Below are 19,708 nucleotides of genomic sequence, written 5' to 3' on the forward strand. Positions count from 1 at the left end.
ATAGTTCTGCATGCAATCAAACCCATATTGGATAATCTGGGTTATTTTTAAGTAAATAAATAAAACTAATAAACTCTACTGAACATATAACTACATATTTTTTCACACTGTGTTACCTAGCAAAGGGAACTCATTTTCCATAATGATAAATGTGGATGGTGATTATTTTTAAAATACTTCAAGAAAAGATTTTTAGTTCAGATATAAAGTGTTAAAGCGTGCTGTAAGTCTTAGAAAACTCTGGTAAAATTTCATTGTATTTTGGAAATTTTTGTGCTCATGAATCTACCATTGTAAGAAATGAAACTCATGATATTAACCTTACTATTCTGTATTAGTTAACCAAAAGCAAGCCATCTTCTCCTTTTTGTAACTGTACCAAGGCAATGGAGCACATCTTGTCTTGAGGCAAACTCAGATGCCAGCCAAGCTGATTCGTTAAGTGGTTACAGAATTAGCAGGCCAGTCAGAGGAAACGGTGCTTGAGGCCAACAGAAGTCCCATCCATAGCACGCACTATTGCTTCCTTATCTTTCCATTAAGGTTTACTTTACTAACTTATGTTTCTCTGTCTTCCAGTGTCTTTCACATGTGTACTTGTGCCACAGTACAAGGCAGTCAGAGCCCTGAAGCCGGAGTTACAGGCAGTAGTGACCTCCTGATATGGATCCGGGGAACTGTCTTCTGGACCTCTAAACTAGCAGCAGGCACGCCTAACCCCGCGTCCATCTCTCCAACCTCACTGTTACTTTCCTGATGGAGCTTCAAGTGGCTCTTAAAGCTATCCATGGGTCGTAAGGCACGCTCATCTTTATTTGGATAACTACTTCCTATGATGCAAACACAGTGCAACTGAAGAAAAATCCCATATCCCTGTAAAAGGTTTTCAGTTTTTCCTTTCTCCACACACTAACTTTTTATGGCTGAAAAAGAGAACACGATGGTTGGTATCCAGCTGTAACACATTTGTTTCTCTTCAAAGGCCAGTATTCACTCACAAGTTATTTGAATTTCTCTTCATCTTTTGAAGATCTTTTTGTTGTGTAATTAAGGCTGCCTATAGCCAAACAAACATCTAACTGAATCTCATGGGGATTAATAAGCATGATTTTCCAATGGCTTGGGATTAGTGGAAGTTTCTGAAGAACTGGTCTTAAGCTTAATAATGAAAATGTTGGAGTGTAACTGGATTACAATATTAAATGACCCAAGAGAATAAAGAAAGACCACATAACCCTGAGCTATATGTCATATTAGGGCTATGATACCTGCAGTCCAAACCGTAACGTTGTGTTGAAATTTTGATTAAATGAAAAAAAAAAAGTATTCTTAAGAATCAATATCAATGTAAAAAATTATTTAATCTTTGTAGTAAATATTCCCATGGAGACCATAATAGCATCACAGGCATAAGATTTTAGAACAAAGACTGAAAAATCACACAGTCATCAAGACGGGTTATATTGGTTAACATGGAGCTCATTTTTGAAGTGTTATGCCCCCATTTCTCATGTAGATACAATTCCCTTAAAAACTATTAACAATCCACCATTGTACATCCATGCAGTATATAATTAATAACTATGAATATTTAGTGATCTGCTCTCAAACTGCTCCGTTTTTTTTTTTAAAGAGAGAATTGATAAATGTGTTCTAATCACTATAACTGAACAATTCAAAAGAGACTATCTTTTAAAGTACAATTACAGCTCTAAAATGATAATAAAGTTATGAGCCATATGCCTGGAACCAATGGATTTTGCTTCACCTTTGACTCAAGATTTAAAAAAAAAAAAAAGAGGCGGGGGTGGCTTGAGGTTTTGGTCACACCGTATTTAATCCAATTTGCTTTGGGTTTAATCTCCAAAACAAGGCTGGTCGGCTAATTCCCAATTATAATGGCACATGTAATCAGAGTCCTCATTAACAAAGACTGACTATATTGTCTATTAGGAATGAAAATTTGAAATGCAAATTCAGCGAATCAAAACATTAAATGAGCTGCTACCCAAGACACAGGGAGCTCCCGTCAGGGCAGAGCGTGTTGGCCGACACCTGCCCTGAATTTTCCCTCCAGCCTCGATTGCCTTGGGTTCCAGTCTTTGCTTCCTAATTGACCTGCTTATGATCTTTGCAACAATTAACATATGCTTATTAGTAATGGCTGGTTAAAGATTTCAACTGCTGTGGTTTACAAAGTCTAATAGAGATGACACACCACAGGAAAGACAGAAAAATCTCATCAGTAAAGTCACAGTGGTTAGAGTGCATGAGTTAGAAACCGCAGGGCTGTTCACAGCATCTGAAATTGCAGCCAGTGCTAACTGATACTAGAAACCAATGTGTATAAGATGGCGGGCATCATCAATTCTGAGAAAGAAAGTAGAGAGTGAATCCGTGTTTCCTCTGAGCAGATCATGTCTAGTGTTGTTGCAGGAGGAAGGGGAAGTGACGTGCTCTCCAGAGTGAAGAAATGGCCGATGACTTTGGCTTTGTTTTGAATCTGAAATCATAACTTTTTCTTAAAAATAATTGCCATCAAATGAAAATAACTGATACATGACAAGTACTTTACTTAAATCATAAGAGGGTGATGACGCTTTTGCAAAAATTATGTTCAAATTTTCCAGTGTAGTCATCGGATACCCATTACTGTGGCTTCTGGCTAGATTGCCCCTCTGCACTGCTGGACTCCTGTGGGTTTCCATTCTGACTTGAGCCACCTATTTTGATGTAAAAGATATTCCATTTATTTTGGGGTAGATTTTTTTTTATTCAGAACTATAATCTGAACATTTACAAATATCAATTTTCTTAGTCTCTTATTGATTAGGAAATGGTAGTTTGGTTATTCAAAATTCAGCGGGCTTGATTTTGCTGCTGGTGGATCACATTTGTGTTCACAATAATGTTTACCATTTTTACTTGTAATATGAAGTGGAGGACTGTCTTGCATTTCTGGGGAACATGGAATATCACATATGACGGAGACCTGAGATATGTGAAAGACGTTTCTATTATTAGAGCACTGAGGAATACACTTAGAGCCTTCTGGTGTCACATGTTTGCTAGTTCACTAGCTTTCGTAAATTCTGCAGGTTGGATACCTAGGAGTGGTGTAGCAAAATTTCTACTTGTAGTGTCACTGGCTAAAATCAAAATGTTGTCTATGGTCATAGGCATATTGGATTTAAAATTAAACTTAAGATCAATACTTATTAGCAAAATATGTTTCCTTTTTGTTGTAAAATTCAGATTACAGGAATTAGAGAGATGGCTCAGTAGTTAAGAATGTTTGATGATCCTGCAAAGGACTTCTCAGAACCAACATGTCTACTCTCAACTTTTCTTTTTTCTCCAATTTTTCTTCTGGCCTTCAAAGTCCCCAGACACACATGAGGCACACATCTATACATGCAGACAAACACTCACACACATAAACTCAGGAGAAAGCAGGTGCTGGCAAGGATGTGGAGAAAGAGGAACACTCCTCCACTGTTGCTGGGGTTACAAGCTGATACAATCACTCTGGAAATCAGTCTGGCGGTTCCTCAGAAAACTGGGAATGATACTTCCGGAGGACCCTGCTATACCACTCCTGGGCATATACCCAGAGGATTCCCCAGCATGTAATAAGGATACATGCTCTACTATGTTCATAGCAGCCCTATTTATAATAGACAGAAGCTGGAAAGAACCCAGATGTCCCTCAGTGGAGGGATGGGTACAGAAAATGTGGTATATATACACAATGAAGTACTATTCAGCCATTAGAAACAATGAATTCATGAAATTCTTAGACAAATGGTTGGAACTGGAGAACATCATCCTAAGTGAGGTAACCCAGTATCAAAAGAATATTCATGGTATGCACTCACTGATAAACGGATATTAGCCTAGAAGCTTCAAATACCCAAGACACAATTCACATATCAAATGATGCCCAAGAAGAAGGAAGGAGTGGCCCCTGGTCCTGGAAAGGCTCAGTGCATCAGTGTAGGGGAATACCAGGACAGGGAAGTGGGAAGGGGTGGATTGTGGAACAGGGGAGGGAAGAGGGCATAAAGGACTTTCGGGGAAGGGGGATCCAGGAAAGCAGAAATCAGTTGAAATGTAAATAAAGAATATATCGAATACAAAATTATTTTAGACTTCAGATTAGGGAGGAAACCTGCTTTCAAATCACTTAGCTGATTAATTCCCATCAAGGCAAATAACGCTTTGGTTTTAATGTTACTTCTCTCCATTTTAGCTGAATTCATGATGTAGTATATGTACTTCTTTATAGAAGTACATGAAAATATGTCCAGGTCTGCATTTCCTTGTCTAGACTTCATTTCTCATGCTTTCCATGTGTAGTCTGGTAGAGATGGGGCTGGAAAGATTGCTCAGCCAATGAAGGCAAGCTCATAAGCAAGTACAAGAAATACAGCAGATTTCAGAAAATGAAGGGATGCATAGATAATGTAAGTGAACAGTAACAGATATGTTGGGGTTGAACAGCATTGTTTCTGAAGTGATCTCCATTAAATGTATGATTTAAAAACTTAACAACTGCAAATGATTCAATTTCCCTTCAGTGAAGGTGCCTTCAAGTTTTAACAGAATGTCTGAAATGCTTTGACTTTCCTTCTAATAAAACTAAAGTTCTTTGAAACTAAGCCAACATTTAAACCGACATATAATGCAATGGCTTAATTGTAAAATTTGGTGGGCTGCATGAAAAGTTCCCTGTTAGCATGTTGGAAATATTGAATAATAATAACACCTGTATAAAGTTTAGTATGTCTAATACTTCATAAAACTAATAAACTATTAAGCATCTACCTGAGGGCTCCTACCTCTTAACTTTTAATTTAAATCGATTTTATGTTTAATTTATGAATGTTCAAAATATTATGAAATACATAGGAGAAACTCAACCTCATAAATCAATGTGTTCTAGATTGCCAGTTTAATTTCCATATTGATTTAGTGCCCAGTCTGGCAGTGTCTACTAAAAAGCATGAGGCGTAGTTATTGTTGGATAAAGGGTCAGATGGATAACACAGACATTATAGCCAAACAGCTTGTAAATATTCTCCATAATGGAAGAACTAGGCATATCAGCAAACTATGGTTGTAATTTTGAATTGTATCCAGTCTTTTGCTACTTATATTATTGAATATTTTCCTTCATTGTAGTTGGTATCATAACAGAGTGAGTGGAGTAAATCTGGCCTCCTGATAAATGTGTAATACATTTATGTGTGAAGGAATATATTAAACTTATAATTACAAAACAGAAACTTCACTAGTGACTTGATTTGGGAATTATCATTGAACACAGAACTTATTAAAATAAATTTAGATTTTATTGGTAGCCAAAGATTAGTTTTAGTTCATGTTATGCCAAAGTATTATTGTGAATCACATTTAAAATTCTTTTTAGAATTAATGAAATAAAAGCCATAAAATGTTTTGAACAAATACTAACAGTTATAAATATTTTGAACTCTGTCACTATGTATATTTTTGGCCTCACAATTGAAAAGTCACACAGATTTACTGAAGAGTTTCTATGCTCTTGTAAGATGAGAAGTGTTTTATATGCAGAGTTCCCATTGTAGCTTAACTCAAGGAGATCGGCTCCTACACAGTAGAGTCAAGAGAGAAGCTAGACTATTTTAATTCCAGGTTATCCACTCTTGATTAGATTATTTGTACTACTCCATTTCTACAAAGGAGTGTGTGTGGGGGGGGGAGGGTGCATGCATGGAACTTTGTAAGCTGGAATCTCACTTGTAGGTTAAGCTAGCACATGAGTACTTGAGGCCATTCTGTCCTTGTGCCCCAGGGCTAGGAGTATGCCCACATTTATACACAGCTGCGGAGGATTCAAATTCATGTCCTCCTGACTGCACACTTCCAAAGTAAGTCATACACATTTTAAAAAATCATTACCTGTGTGCTGCTCATCTGGTCATTAAAAAAATCCTGTTAAAATTGATGCTAATTTATTTTTTTATTTTCCAGATGACTATACATATTTGAAATGACCTGATCAAGTCTCAAGGAGGTAGAGTTATAAAATGGAAGCCTTTGTTACTGCCTGCCTCCTTCCTTTGGTCATCTTGCTGCTTAAGCTACATATTTCCTTCAGTCTGCAATGTACCCTTGCTGATGGCCATGGCTGTCTACAATAACCTGACAAGCCCTTTTCCCTTGTTTTGAGCCCTTCTGTAGTGTCAGTCATGAGATAAGCTTTCTTACTGTCAGCTGACTTGTTCCCACCCGGTTAAAGTAACAGTACTTGTCAATATTGGCACATTACTGAATTGTTATCTAAATATCACTAAAATAGCACCATGTGAGAAAACACAAAAAAAAACCCTCTCCACGAACACTAACTTAAATATTTTATGAATAAACATGTATACTTTGTGTAAGTAAATGAAAATGCAAACATAAAAATAATAAAAAAATATTTATACTCGATTGGTATGAAGACTAACCAGCTATTTTAAAGACTCATCACAGGTCATAAAGTATGCAGTGTGTCTTTCTGCACTACAAGAAAGGTAAAGATTGCTCACCCAGTCCATGGCTCTTAGAGCAGCAAAATGTGACTAAAGAAAAAGCCAGGGTCTCAGCGTTGTCTCAGCACTGACAGAATCATGGAATGAGGACCTGATCCTCTTTGGGCTTAAGCCAGGCTAATTAACAAAATGTTGGTCTTACAGAGACTGCTAGGGATGGGAGATGCACAGTAGTCCTGAGTATAGAAAAGCCAGATGGCTTGTGGAAAATGTGGAGTATGATGATCTGTGATGTGCTGCTTTACTCAAAATTGTCCTGTTGACCAAAAATGACAGATGTGATAGTTTTTTAGATAGCTTTTTAGTGCCTTTTATAGTATGATTTTAAAGAAAGGCACCTTGCACGAATGTGTAAGCCCCTGTTTCTGTGGCATAGTGACCTAATACTTAGTCATAGATGGGAATAAAATAAGACATCTATCATCCCCTCTAAGACATAGGGAGTACTGTAGAATGGAAGAAAGTGAGAGCTGGAGAAAGGATTGTAGTGTAGCCAGTTCCTCTGATTTGCAACATTTTGAGAGAAAGGCATGTTAAGACTTAAGAAGTAAACAACTCCTAAGTCTCAGGAAATTCCTGAAACTTACAGTATCTACAGGAAACTTTTTTCCCACTGAGCTATCTCCTCAGCTTCCATGTATAATTTTTCAAAAATTATTATGTTATTAAGTGAGATGGCGTGTGGGAGATTTTCCTCTGGATGTGGAAACATATGTAAAAGGTGAAGAAATAGAACTTATTTTGTGGGGTTGAGCCTTGGCCAATTCCAAAATAGACTGAGAAGGGAAGACCAGAGGTTGCTGGAGGGGTAGTCAATCCTATTTGTCTACCAATTGGTTTAAACATAAGAAAATAGTTATCTAGGACAATATCTTAACTCATGGTCTCCATAGCTGGATAGGTGACAGGATCTAGGATATAGATGTACAATAGGAAAAGTAAATAACTTAAGGGTGGCAGGAAAGAAATTACTTCTAATTCATTCTCATCATGCTGTTAGTTATCTGTCCAAAGTACATGGTCCCATAGAGAAGCTTTGGGAATATGGATCTTAGGTTCAGAGGAAAACACAATTTTAGGGAAGGATTAAGAATTAGAAATGAAAAAAAAAAGTATACTTCTTCCACGATAAATATTTAGATATAGAGGATGCATGAGCTGGGATGGGAATACTTGGAGCCCGTCTAAAAGTGTGGCCATCTAAGAACAGGAACCATAAAGGAGAAATGTGCAGAAAGAGTAAGAGAGACATTCGTGTGAAATAGAAGGAGAAGATTATTCAGGCTTATCAAATGCATTAGAAATTGTTACAATGATTTTTGCTCAATGTGATCAAAATTCTTATTTACTCTCTTGGACACCTTTTATAACTAAACTCTTCGAAATATAACTCACAATATCAAATACATATATAGTAGTTATGTTCATTTGAGTGTCTGAAACGGATGATTTTTTATCATATTAAAATCATTAGTTCTTATAATATCTTGAAATACTTTCACCCTTTTGCTATGGATAAATAAACCAAGGCCACAGCAGCTGCCATATTTGACCACAGATTGACTCAGATCTACATTCCACTGATTGATTTAAAATCATATAAATTTGATATTCACACATTCTTTTAAACTAGTTACATAACCTACTTACTGTTGAATGAAATGAGAATAGCAAAAGAATGTAATTTATAAACTAAGATTTTTTTCTAGGAAAAATGGATTTTTCTTTTTTACATTTTTTTTTACTGAAAACAAATTCTTATCTCATAAAATATATTCTGTTTACACTCTCCCCCTCTCCTTTTCCTCTTTCCTTCCCACCTCCTCTCTCCTCTGAAACCATTCCCATTCTGTCTCTCATTAGTTAAAAAAAAAAAAAAAAAAAAAAAAACAGGCTTCTAAGAGATAACAACCAAACATGAAAAAATAAGATCTAATAAGTTGAAGCAAGAGCTATAGTTTGAAGTTGGACACAGCAACCAAACAAGAGGAAGAGTTCCAAGAGCAGGCATGAGAGTCCCATTTGCTCTCACACTCAGGAGTCCTATAAAAACACTAAGCTAATATAGCCACGGAAGAGCTGGTGTGGACCTGTGTCTGTCCTGTGCTTGCTGCCTCTGTTTAATTCACACACATCTTGCTCAGTTGGTTCAGAGGACTTTGCTCTCCTGGTGTCCTCCATCCACTCTGGCCCTTAAGCTCTTTCTGCCTCCTCTACCATGAGTTTCCCTGGACTTCGAGGGGAAGAAGCTAATGGAGATGTCCCATTTAGAGCTCACTATTCCAAGGTTTCTCTCTCGTTCTCTGCATAATGTCTGTCTACCTGTGAATCTCTGTATTTTTTTTTTTTTTTTTTTTTTTTAGAAAAAATGGCTTTTTAAAGCATCTTGGAGTCAATCTTGCTTGCATGTATGTGTGTGTTGTGGGCTTCAACTATCTGGCCACGACTGCATTTGAAACACAGATGTAGAGTAAATAAATACTTTGACACTGCGAGTTATGCTTTGAAGTGTTTAGTTATAATAGGTGTCCAAAGGGACTAAACAAAAGAAGTTTGGAAACATTAAGTTAAAAAGCATGTTTTAATTATTGCTATTAGTGCTGTATTTTTTTATTGTTTTATATTATGCTGTGGTACTGTGTCCTGGGAAGGGTTCACAGAGTCTGAACTCACATGTAATTAGGGCTAGTCAAGGCCTCAGCTCCTGCGGAGTTTCCGACATATTACTTATGGCTCTGGTCTACTCCTTTATAGTAGATATAATAACATTGACTCCATGGTGCTGAAAGAGGTATGAATCAACCTATTCATATGATGTATCAAATACAATGATAATAATGACTACCTAAAATTTGTAAAGTAGTATTTCCAAGTTTTGAATTTATGAATGAAGGGATGGCATATAACCAGGATGTATTTAGTCCTGTATATCTCTTCTGTGATGATGATGGGTGATTTCTTTCCTCTTTAAGCAGTTTCCTCAAGAGCCATACTGATGAGTACAGAATGGGAACTCTATAAAGGTTCTCTGATTTACTTAATAAAAAGCCAGGAGCAAGATTAATGTCACATTGAGTATTAGTCATAGATAATAGGTTTATCATTGTTCTGGGAATTAGATAGTTACACTAAAAATAGATGAACTAGATACTCAGAATGAAATGATTTCTTCTAGTCAGGGTCTAACAATGTTTAGCTCTCGGTGGATATGTAAATAGAGGAGACAACTATTATTACTGATTTCTATTGTTCCCTTTACATGTAGAAATTTAACTGAAAATATAACTTTGAAGCCATGATCAAATCAGGAGCAAGCAAGACACATGAACATTCAAATTTGATCCGTCCCTATGAGCATCAGCTGTCAGCTGTCCAGTGAAACATGCCCACATTACACATGAGACTCAATTATTCAACTCTGGGGAATTGGGACCATCAAATCTTAGGGTCAAGTTCAATTACACCACACATTAGAAGATATGACTGACTTTGCCAAGGAGCAATAAGATGAAACACACTCACATTATATGTCAATAAGTATACACACATACTTTTGTCTATGTGTCATATTTGAAAATTATGAATAATACAAATAAAGCTTATTTATGAAATCATCCTTTGGATACATGTCTTTCGGATTTTTATTTACATATAAAAGAGTGTAGTGATTTCATGGTCTCTTAGTACCTATCTTTTAAGACAATCATTTCTTATTGCTTATCAGTTCATATATTTATAGAATAAATTTTAGTCATTTTTATATCTCATCCCCTTCTTGCATCCCACTAAAACTCACCTTCCTGATAATTCTTCCTTATACTGTCACGCCTTGCATGTGTATGATCCATTGGACTCATTAGCATGCCGTCCTGAATGGTCAGAATTTTATATTAAGGTATCGTCATTAACTGCTCTTGGGTTTTTAGGATCCTTTCTTTCCTTTAAAACTACATTCAAATATGCAGCAGGACATTTTTTATTCTTTGAGAATTTACTACATGTATAAAATGAAATATGGTCATACAAACTTCCAACCCCTTCCCCAGTATCCCAACAGTTCCCATCCTACCTTCAGATTCTCATCTTTTTAAACTAAGTCCAACAGTTTTCCCTCTGCCTCTTAGTAGTTTATTTGTGTAGTTTTGAAGTCAGTTACATGGTATAATACTTCCAGCATTAGCCTATGATCTGCCACCACATAGGCACACAGTACATATGGAGTGAGGGCATCATTCATGCCCCTTTTGCTGTCTGGCACTGCCATTGTCCCAATCCCAATTTGTTTAGATCCCTGAAACACTTCCTCTTTCTCCATTTTAACATGAGCCAATCCATATTTCTTTGGAAGCCAGAATGGTCTTCTTAAATGCTAATTTGACTCTCTCATCCTCTGATATCAATTCTTTGATAATGTCCATTATTTATAAGCAAAAACGTTAACTTCATAAAATGACATATAAGATTCTTCATGATTAAGTCCCTGTCCAGTTTTGTTTATTTCTTGACACTTTTTCCTTTATATTTTATTCCATTTCTCAGCCCACCCAGTGTCCTTGGCTTTAACTGTTCTGAAAAAAAATATTTTCAGGGTTTCCCATGTTCCATATTGACTTATCACAACATTCCTGGACCTCGCAGCCCTTACTGCTTAGCCTAGACAAGAGTTAGCTACCTTGAGCCTCACTTCTCTGAATTACATTCTATCTCCTAGTCTTCAGCACGTTACACATCTCCTCTGTACCCTGTTCAGTGTCCCACCAGAATGCTTGTGGTAGTATTTTTGTCTTAAATTTTACTACTTTCTTTGCTTGCTAATATTCACTTTTCTCTTTGTTTATATTCTGCTTTCCTTATTGTATTGTAAGTTATGGGATTACTTGGAGTCATATTAATCAGTTAAATATACTCTGCATACTACCAAAGGAGAAAAGTAGTCATCAATATCACCCAGCTACTAATCTGGCAATGTTCAACAGTGACCCACCTGCTAGAGATACTTGTGCAATAATGGCAGAAAGGTTATGAGAGTAACCAACTACTTTCTGATTAGATTGACAGCCCATTTCATGAGATAACTCTCATACTCGACACTGCTAAAGTTGCCAAGAACCTGAGACTCAATAGGTCAGAGCTCTAGGGAAATCTTACTACTATTACTCTTCTTAAAGAACACAGCACTTCTGGAGGACCCTACTATACCATTCCCAGGCATATAGCCAGAGGATTCCCCAGCATGTAATAAGGATACATGTTCCACTATGTTCATAGCAGCCCTATTTATAATAGCCAGAAGATGGAAAGAACCCAGATGTCCCTCAGTGGAGGAATGGATACAAAAAATGTGGTATATTTACACAATGGAATACTATTCAGCCATTAGAAACAATGAAATTATGAAATTCTTAGACAAATGGATGGAACTGGAGAACATCATCCTAAGTGAGGTAACCCAGTCTCAAAAGAACACTCATGTTATGCCCTCAATGATAAACAGATATTAGCCTAGAAGCTTGGAATACCCAAGACACAATCAGCATATTAAATGATGTCCAAGAAGAAGGAAGGAGTGGCCCTTGGTTCTGGAAAGGCTCAGTGCAACAGTGTAGGGTAATACCAGAACAGGGAAGTGGGAAGGGGTAGATGGGGGAGCAGGGGGAAGGAAGAAGGCTTATGGGACTTTTGGGAGAGGGGATCCGTGAAAGGGAAATCATTTGAAATGTAAATAAAGAACATATCGAATACAAAAAAGAACACAGCAATAAAATGACTTCTAATGGCATATCGATGCATCTCTCAGCCTCACGAGGGAAGCTTCTTCTTGTAGTAGATGAGCAAGAACCCACATCTGAGCAAAGTGCAGAGACTGAAAGGCTTTGGAACACTCAGTCCTAAGTGAGATGTCTATGTCACCTCACCCACACTCAGGGAAACTATGTAGAAGGTGATGTAGAAAAATTGTAAGAGCCAGATATGATGGATGACTCCAAGGAACTAATGTCTTCTATACACTGGTCTATACACCAGGCCAGATGGTGACAGCATGCACAAGATTCGCTTAAGTTCAAACCAGACAAAATCCCAGCCCAGAGAGCTGGAGGTGGGGCTTTGGGTCCACCTATAACTAAGAAGTTATTTGTAATTGATTCTTCCTGATAAGATACTTCCTAAAAAGTAAGTTTTCTTCCATAGAGGGCATCAGCCACAATCCAGGTCTGGAATAATTAACTAGTCAAGACAAATAGATTCCAAGATTTTTGTGTGTGTTTTGTTTGTTTTATTTTGCTATTATTCTTGTTGTTTTGTTTTTTGTTTTGATTTTTTGAGAGAAAAACCATGAAGTTGGATGGGTAGGGGGTGGAGAGTATCTAGGAGATGTCGAAAGGGAAGGAATATTGCTAAATATATGGAATTACAAAAATAAGTTAAAAAAAAACCTCTGCTGAATTAATTTTGCATTAACAGATTGCAAAATTAAAATTGTGTTACTCAGTTTAGTGTTTGTTTCCAGGTTCTGACTATTTTTGGCTAGATTTTAAGCTTAACGGAGACTATAGAGTCCCTAATAACTTTTAAAACTCCCCAGACGTAAAACTATTTTTGCATATAATAGTTGCTGATTAGAGTTAATCTCTAATGATATTAAAGTTAATACTGTTCCTATGTGATCCACAGAAGGACCAAGAGGATATCTCCCTCAGTGGTCTATTTGTGATGCACTCATGAGGACCTAATTCATTCACGAGAATCATGGTTTTGTGTGTTTTTACATCCAGATGTTGTGTCACGTGCTTGTATTCCCAGTGCTGAGAGGCATATCCTTGGAGTTCACTGCTGGCTATTTGATCTGAATTAGTGAATCTAAGGCCAATGAGAAGAGTCCTGTCTCAAGAAAGGATAGATGGAGTTCTGAGGAATGACACCACAGCTTGTCCTCTTGCTTCCACATGCGAGAGTGCACGCATAAGCACACACACACACACACACACACACACACACACACACACACACATCGTCGTCATCATCATCACTACCACCGTCACCATAACGATCACCACCATCATCATCACCACCATCATCATCATCACCACCATCACCGTCACCATCACAAACATCATGCAGCATCCACCATTGAGCAGCCTTGTCATTTTTGTCAAAGGGCACAGCTAAATTGTTTGTGCATCTCAGGGACCTAGTGAAGTTTCTAGCATAACATGAAGAACATAGAATTGCACTGATACACAGCAGAAGAGCTATGAAAGTCATTCCAGGTAACTAGATACCATAGGGCTCCTTTATATAAGGGTGAGTAGGCATTGTGCATTAGCTTGGCATTTATTGTCAGGCTTTATTAAGTTTGGTTTTACTGACAAAGCTCACATCATGTCAACATCTAACACAAAAACTACCTAAAGAATAAATTTCAAAATATTTTGGTAGGTTAAAGACATTTGTAATTTGAATGCAGTTTCTTTCAAGAAAAAGGAGGAGAATATACCCTTCCCATCCTTAAATCTCAGATATCTGCACTTGTGACATGCTTTGGTCAACAGAATAAGAACGAGATAATCCTGTGGATGTGTGAATCCAGGAGCTGGGCTCCATACCTTCTTGGCTGCACCCCTTCTTGGCACACTACCCAGGCACTGGATGTGTAGAATCTGGAAATGACAAGTCAGAGAGAGGTGGGGATAGAGGTAGGGGGAGGGAAAAACATGAGAAGAGAGGAGAGAGACCCAAGTTTCTAGCCCAACTTCACAAGCTGTTATCAACTTCATGAACAAGTCCAAAGAAGACCAGTAGCATCCCTTTGCTGTCCTCAGAAGAGTAGACTTTGGGTTTCCAAATTATATATTTTTCTATACATTCCATATATATATATGTATTTATTATATATTTATATTATGTATTATATGTTTATATACTATTTATATATATACACACATATATATTTCCTTCACACACACATATATGTGTTTCATTGGAACAATGAAAGCATTTCTGGTGTATTATCACAAATGACAGAAATAGAAAACACTTGGGTAAGCACATCGTCACCCACATTGACCTTGTAAATCTCCAGTTCCCATCAAACAAGGGTAAACCATATGGTTGGTGGGATGAACATGAGAATTTCCCAAGTGTTACAATGTTCCAAGAACTAAAACAGTGAAAACTCAGTTAAAAAACGTTCGAAATCTACCGAGTAGAGCCTAGAATTTTCAAACAGAAATTCTGAGAACAAAATTTATTAATATTAAATAGCCTCCCCTCAGCCTCTCTGGGTCACTTCTTTCCTTGAAGCAGAATTGTGGTTCATACAGATACTGTATCAAAAACAAAACCAAAAAAAAAATTCTGAGAAAAAAATTCAAGCTGGTCAAAGTTGTAACTATATTTACAAGACTACTCAGAAAGTTCTGTCTGCCACATTTTCTCCTTAGGCAATGTAAAACATGCATAATGAAGTTTGACATTTTCCATGGGCTCTGTCTTAAGCATTCTGTTTCTGTAGTTACATTGAATCAACTATGAAATGTTTTTTAAAATATAAGAAGTGCAGACATTTTGTAAATGTTTGTCAATTCCAGTATGTTTAAAGATGAAGTGGGGCTAGAGCTTAACAAATTACAAAGTATTGGTGCATGTCTGACATAGTGTTTTTATCATGGAAAACATGTCCTCAAACTGGTAAATAAATAAATAAATAGGGGGTGGAACTCTAGGGTCCAGTGGTTTGTTTGAATTAAAAGTTATTAATCATATTAAAAGGTTGGTACAGTGATACTTCCCTCTTAATCCATAAGATTACATAATAAAAATAAAAATACTAATATCTATAGCTGTTATACTCTAGAATTTTTGCAATGATTTTTTTCAGTAGTAACTGTCCCTGCTCTGTGTACAACACTATGGGGTAGATAACATTCCCTCACTAAATCTGCCATTTTACATATAAGAAGGCTAAAGAAGGGCCAGAAAGACAATTCAGCATGGAAGGGCACTTGTCATTCAAGGCACTGACCTGAGTTCAATCTGACAAGATCACATTGTCGAAAGAGAGGACCAACTCCAGAAAATTGCCCTCTTGACATACGTATGAAATGACCTGTGTATGCATGTAGTACTCACACACATGTACACACACACACACACACGCCCACACAGGCATGCATACACAGAGAAATAAAATGTACTAAAATAATTTTTAATTAAGGAAGTGAATTTAAAGGCAGGTGATTTAAGTTGCATTGGTAATGCAAGCAATAATATTATTGGAATTTAATTTTATAGCATGTGCTCTTGACTATTCAGTTAAGTCTTCTCTCAGAAAAATGTGGGATAAGACAACAATATAATTTTTTACCTGGACCCATATGTCTGTCTACCTTTTGGCTGCTGTAGTACACATAAGGTCAGTGCATCCTGAACTGTTAGGAGTCATAACAGATGGAGAGTAGGTTTGATATAGATCCCTGTATGCGTGTATTCTGGCAAAGAGAGATATAGATATCACAACATTATTATGTGCATAGTAATATTAACTCTGATTCCATTCGAACCCTGAGGCCAAATAAAATGGTTAAAGATATATTTATTGATCACTAAGCAACTGTTGCCAAGACATTCAGACTTCAACTTCCCACTTTTGTCTCTTTTTTTGAAGTGGGTCTCAAAAACAGTTTCTCTCAAGAAGCAATGAAAAACAGACAATTAATATTTGGTTTTTCTTGATCTTTTAAAAAGACCATTCAAATTAAAAGATACAGTTTGAAAAATGCTTCTGCTCACCCTTGCCTTACTTGATGAGTGAAATTTTATGTGTAAAATTTAGTTTAGCAGGGACTTTTAGAATCTTCAGTCTACAGTAATTTGAAGACAGTGTGCTACTTTACTCCTTAAAAGTACATCAAAGGGAGGAGAGGCCCTTGGCCCTGAGAAGGCTTGATGCCCCAGTACAGGGGGATGCCAGGACAGGGAGGCAGGAGTGGGTGGGTTGGTGAGCACAGGGAGTGGGGGATGGGTTAGGTTGCTTTCAGAGGGAAAAGTAGGAAAGGGGTTAACATTTGCCATGTGAATAAAGAAAATATCTAATAAAAAAGTACATAAATCATTTTTCTAATTTTTATACAATATATTTTAATCATAGTCTTTCCCTCCCTCGGCACCTCCCAGAACTTGCCCACCCCCTATCCATTCAAATTAGTGTGCCTTCTCTCTAAAAGAAACAAATGAATAGGTCAATGAATTCTTTTAAATCAATCAATGATCCTCTTAATTATTATCCATACTTCACAGTCTTTGTTCATTGACCTAGGATATTCAGAAATCTAAGACACTGTCAGTGAATGTCAGCAGTGGTGATGGCTTAGCAACAACACTAATAACTTGTGCCATTTTTCTCAGATATATGACTGCCACACTCAGTGGCTAGGTGTATCTGTAACCAGTTACCATCATTTTCTATACAGAAACACAGCGAGTGGGTTTATTTCCTCCAAAGAAATATGAATCCAGGTTTTGATACTGAGGAATACCATTATACATACCCTACACTCCATGAAGCCAATTAGAGCCTTGCAGTGCTCGATATAATCATTAACTACAGCTATAATTGGAATTATTATTTAAACATAAAGGTAAGAAATGCATGCCACCCAAGCAAATTTTTTTTCTTGAATAAGTTGAAGTAAGAATTTTCCTTTGATTTAATTATTGTCTCCTTTCCTTCTGGGTTTTAATAGATAATGGATCTTGTCAACCATTCTATGTCTTCACCTCCAACTGGGGACACATAACTTTTACTGTGGTCCATTATCTGGCCATTAGAGGCCACAAGTGTGTCCCCTGACCCTCTGCCTCACATTAAGCTGGAGAAAAGGAGTTGAAAATGTGGATGCAGCAGCTTTCCCAGCCCAGAAGCCCACGAAGCTCCGGCGCCTTCTATATTGAGACCATTCATTTTCCTTCTGCTGCAAAGTCCATCTCACAAGACCCAGGATAAAGATTCATCCAGATTCCACCTCCAGCCTGTCTGCCCGGCTCCATTACTTCAAAAGTGTCAGCTCCAGGAACCGCTAAGCTCTGCACAGATTATTTAGTTTCTTTTTATTTGAGCGAGAACTTTGAACTGCTTACAAGTTTGATACACATGTTTTACTAAGTGACTTTATCTTTTGTCACATTCACCATGGGCTTTCAAAGCGCAAACATTCATGCTGGCCTTGGTAACTATGTTTTTGTTTTGAAAATTAGGATGAAGTTTAGGCAGGTCCAATTAGAGAGTCATATTTCTGAGCCTCGTCCCCTCTGAAATAATTGAAAGCATTATGTGATGCTGGGATGATATAGAAAAGAAGTGGAAACCACCCACAGGTATTTGCCGACAGAATCTGCTAAATCTGTCACAGTTACCTTTATTCTCACCTGGAGATGTGGGGAGTGCCTGGGAATCTCTACTTCAGAACATGGGACATCATTGTTAGGGGATCCTGTGTGTGCCAACTGCTTCAAAGTCTGCCTCTTTGTTTTGATTTTAAAAAAGAACAAATAAAATGGAAAGCGCTTCTTTTACTGTTCTAGCATGTATTACCTGTTTTCTTTTCAAGACACCTCTATTTCCAATGTCAGCACCTACTCATTCCATGACTTGCCTCTCAAGTTTATTCTATTTACAACAAAACTGCTAATGGTTTTAAACTTGTTTGCATTTTATGGATTTTGTTCTCTATTAAAATAATATTGCCAGGTAATAGCAGGGCATACTTTTAATCCCAGCACTTGGGAGGCATAGGCAAGTGATTGCTGAGAGTTTGGGGCTAGCTTGGTCTACAGAATGGGTTTCAGAAGAGCCAATGTTACCCAGAGAAATCCTGTCTCAAAACAAAAACAAAACAAAATGTTATTTGCTATTGTGTGTTCATGAGTGTGTATACATGTTATATGGTAGTTTCTGTGTGTTTTGGAGTGGATGTGTATGTGTGCTAGTCTGTGAGTTTGTGAGTCTGAATATATGACTGGGTGTGAGTACAGGAGTGTATAAGTGTGCTACTGTTTGAGTGTTCATGTAAATATATATTAAACACCATGTGAATGTGTGTATGTATTAGTGTGCGTATGTGTGTGTTTGAGCGTGTCTGTGAGTTTATATGTGATTTTGGGAGGCTGCTACTTTATGTGTGAGTGTGTGTCATTGTGATTGTGTGACTGTGTATGCTTGTGTCTACTTCTGAGAGGATGATCTGTTTCTTCATTTTTAACACATGGTACAGAAAGCTTTTCCTATATGTTCAGAATCTTTAAATAGTGAACTATGTTGTAAACCACACAGTGGAGTTTTTGAGGGAGAAACGTAAGAACAAGCTTGCTGGAAAGATGGAAAGATGATGGGATAGACTTTGAAAATGCTTGAATTTGAGGAGGCGTTGCAGTGTCCAGAGGCAAATATTGAGACCATTGGAATATGTGTTAGTGATGCAAGATAGAGGCCAGATTTGAAAACACTTGGGAGCACGCCATCTCCAAGTGGCACAGGAAGACAGATATCCACCCAGCAGCCAGCGCGGAGGAGGCAGCCTGCACAGGTGAGACCGGCCCTGGAGATCGGAGGATCCTGTCCTGAGGCCTCTGGCAGGAGCCTTTCTGTACCACCTCCAGATCAGGAATATCCCGTGCCACAGCACACCATCTCCAAGTGGCTCAGGAAGCCAGATATACACCCAGCTGTGCAGAGGAGACAGCCAGCACAGCCTGCATCCAGACTTGATCAGGGCCACAGAGCTACATGCCCAAATACAACTACAAGAGAGTGGGTCTTGGCTGCCATCTTTGCTCCTGTGACTGTGTAACAGATTGGTAGGAGGGATCACCAGAGTAGAGGATCATTTATTTAAAAAAAGAAAGCACTGATACAACATTCAAAGAAAATGAAAAATGCAAAAAGCTCCTGACCCAAACCATTCAGAAAATCCAGGACAAAATGAGATGACAAACCTAATGATCATAGGTATAGAGGAGAGTGAAGATTTCCAACTTAAAGGGCCAGTAAATTTCTTCATCAAAATTATAGAAGAAAACTTCCCTAACCTAAAGAAAGAGATCCCCATGAACCCAAGAACATTCGTATAGAACTC

Source organism: Apodemus sylvaticus, chromosome 8, assembly GCF_947179515.1.
Source record: "Apodemus sylvaticus chromosome 8, mApoSyl1.1, whole genome shotgun sequence".
Taxonomy (NCBI): Eukaryota; Metazoa; Chordata; class Mammalia; order Rodentia; family Muridae; genus Apodemus; species Apodemus sylvaticus.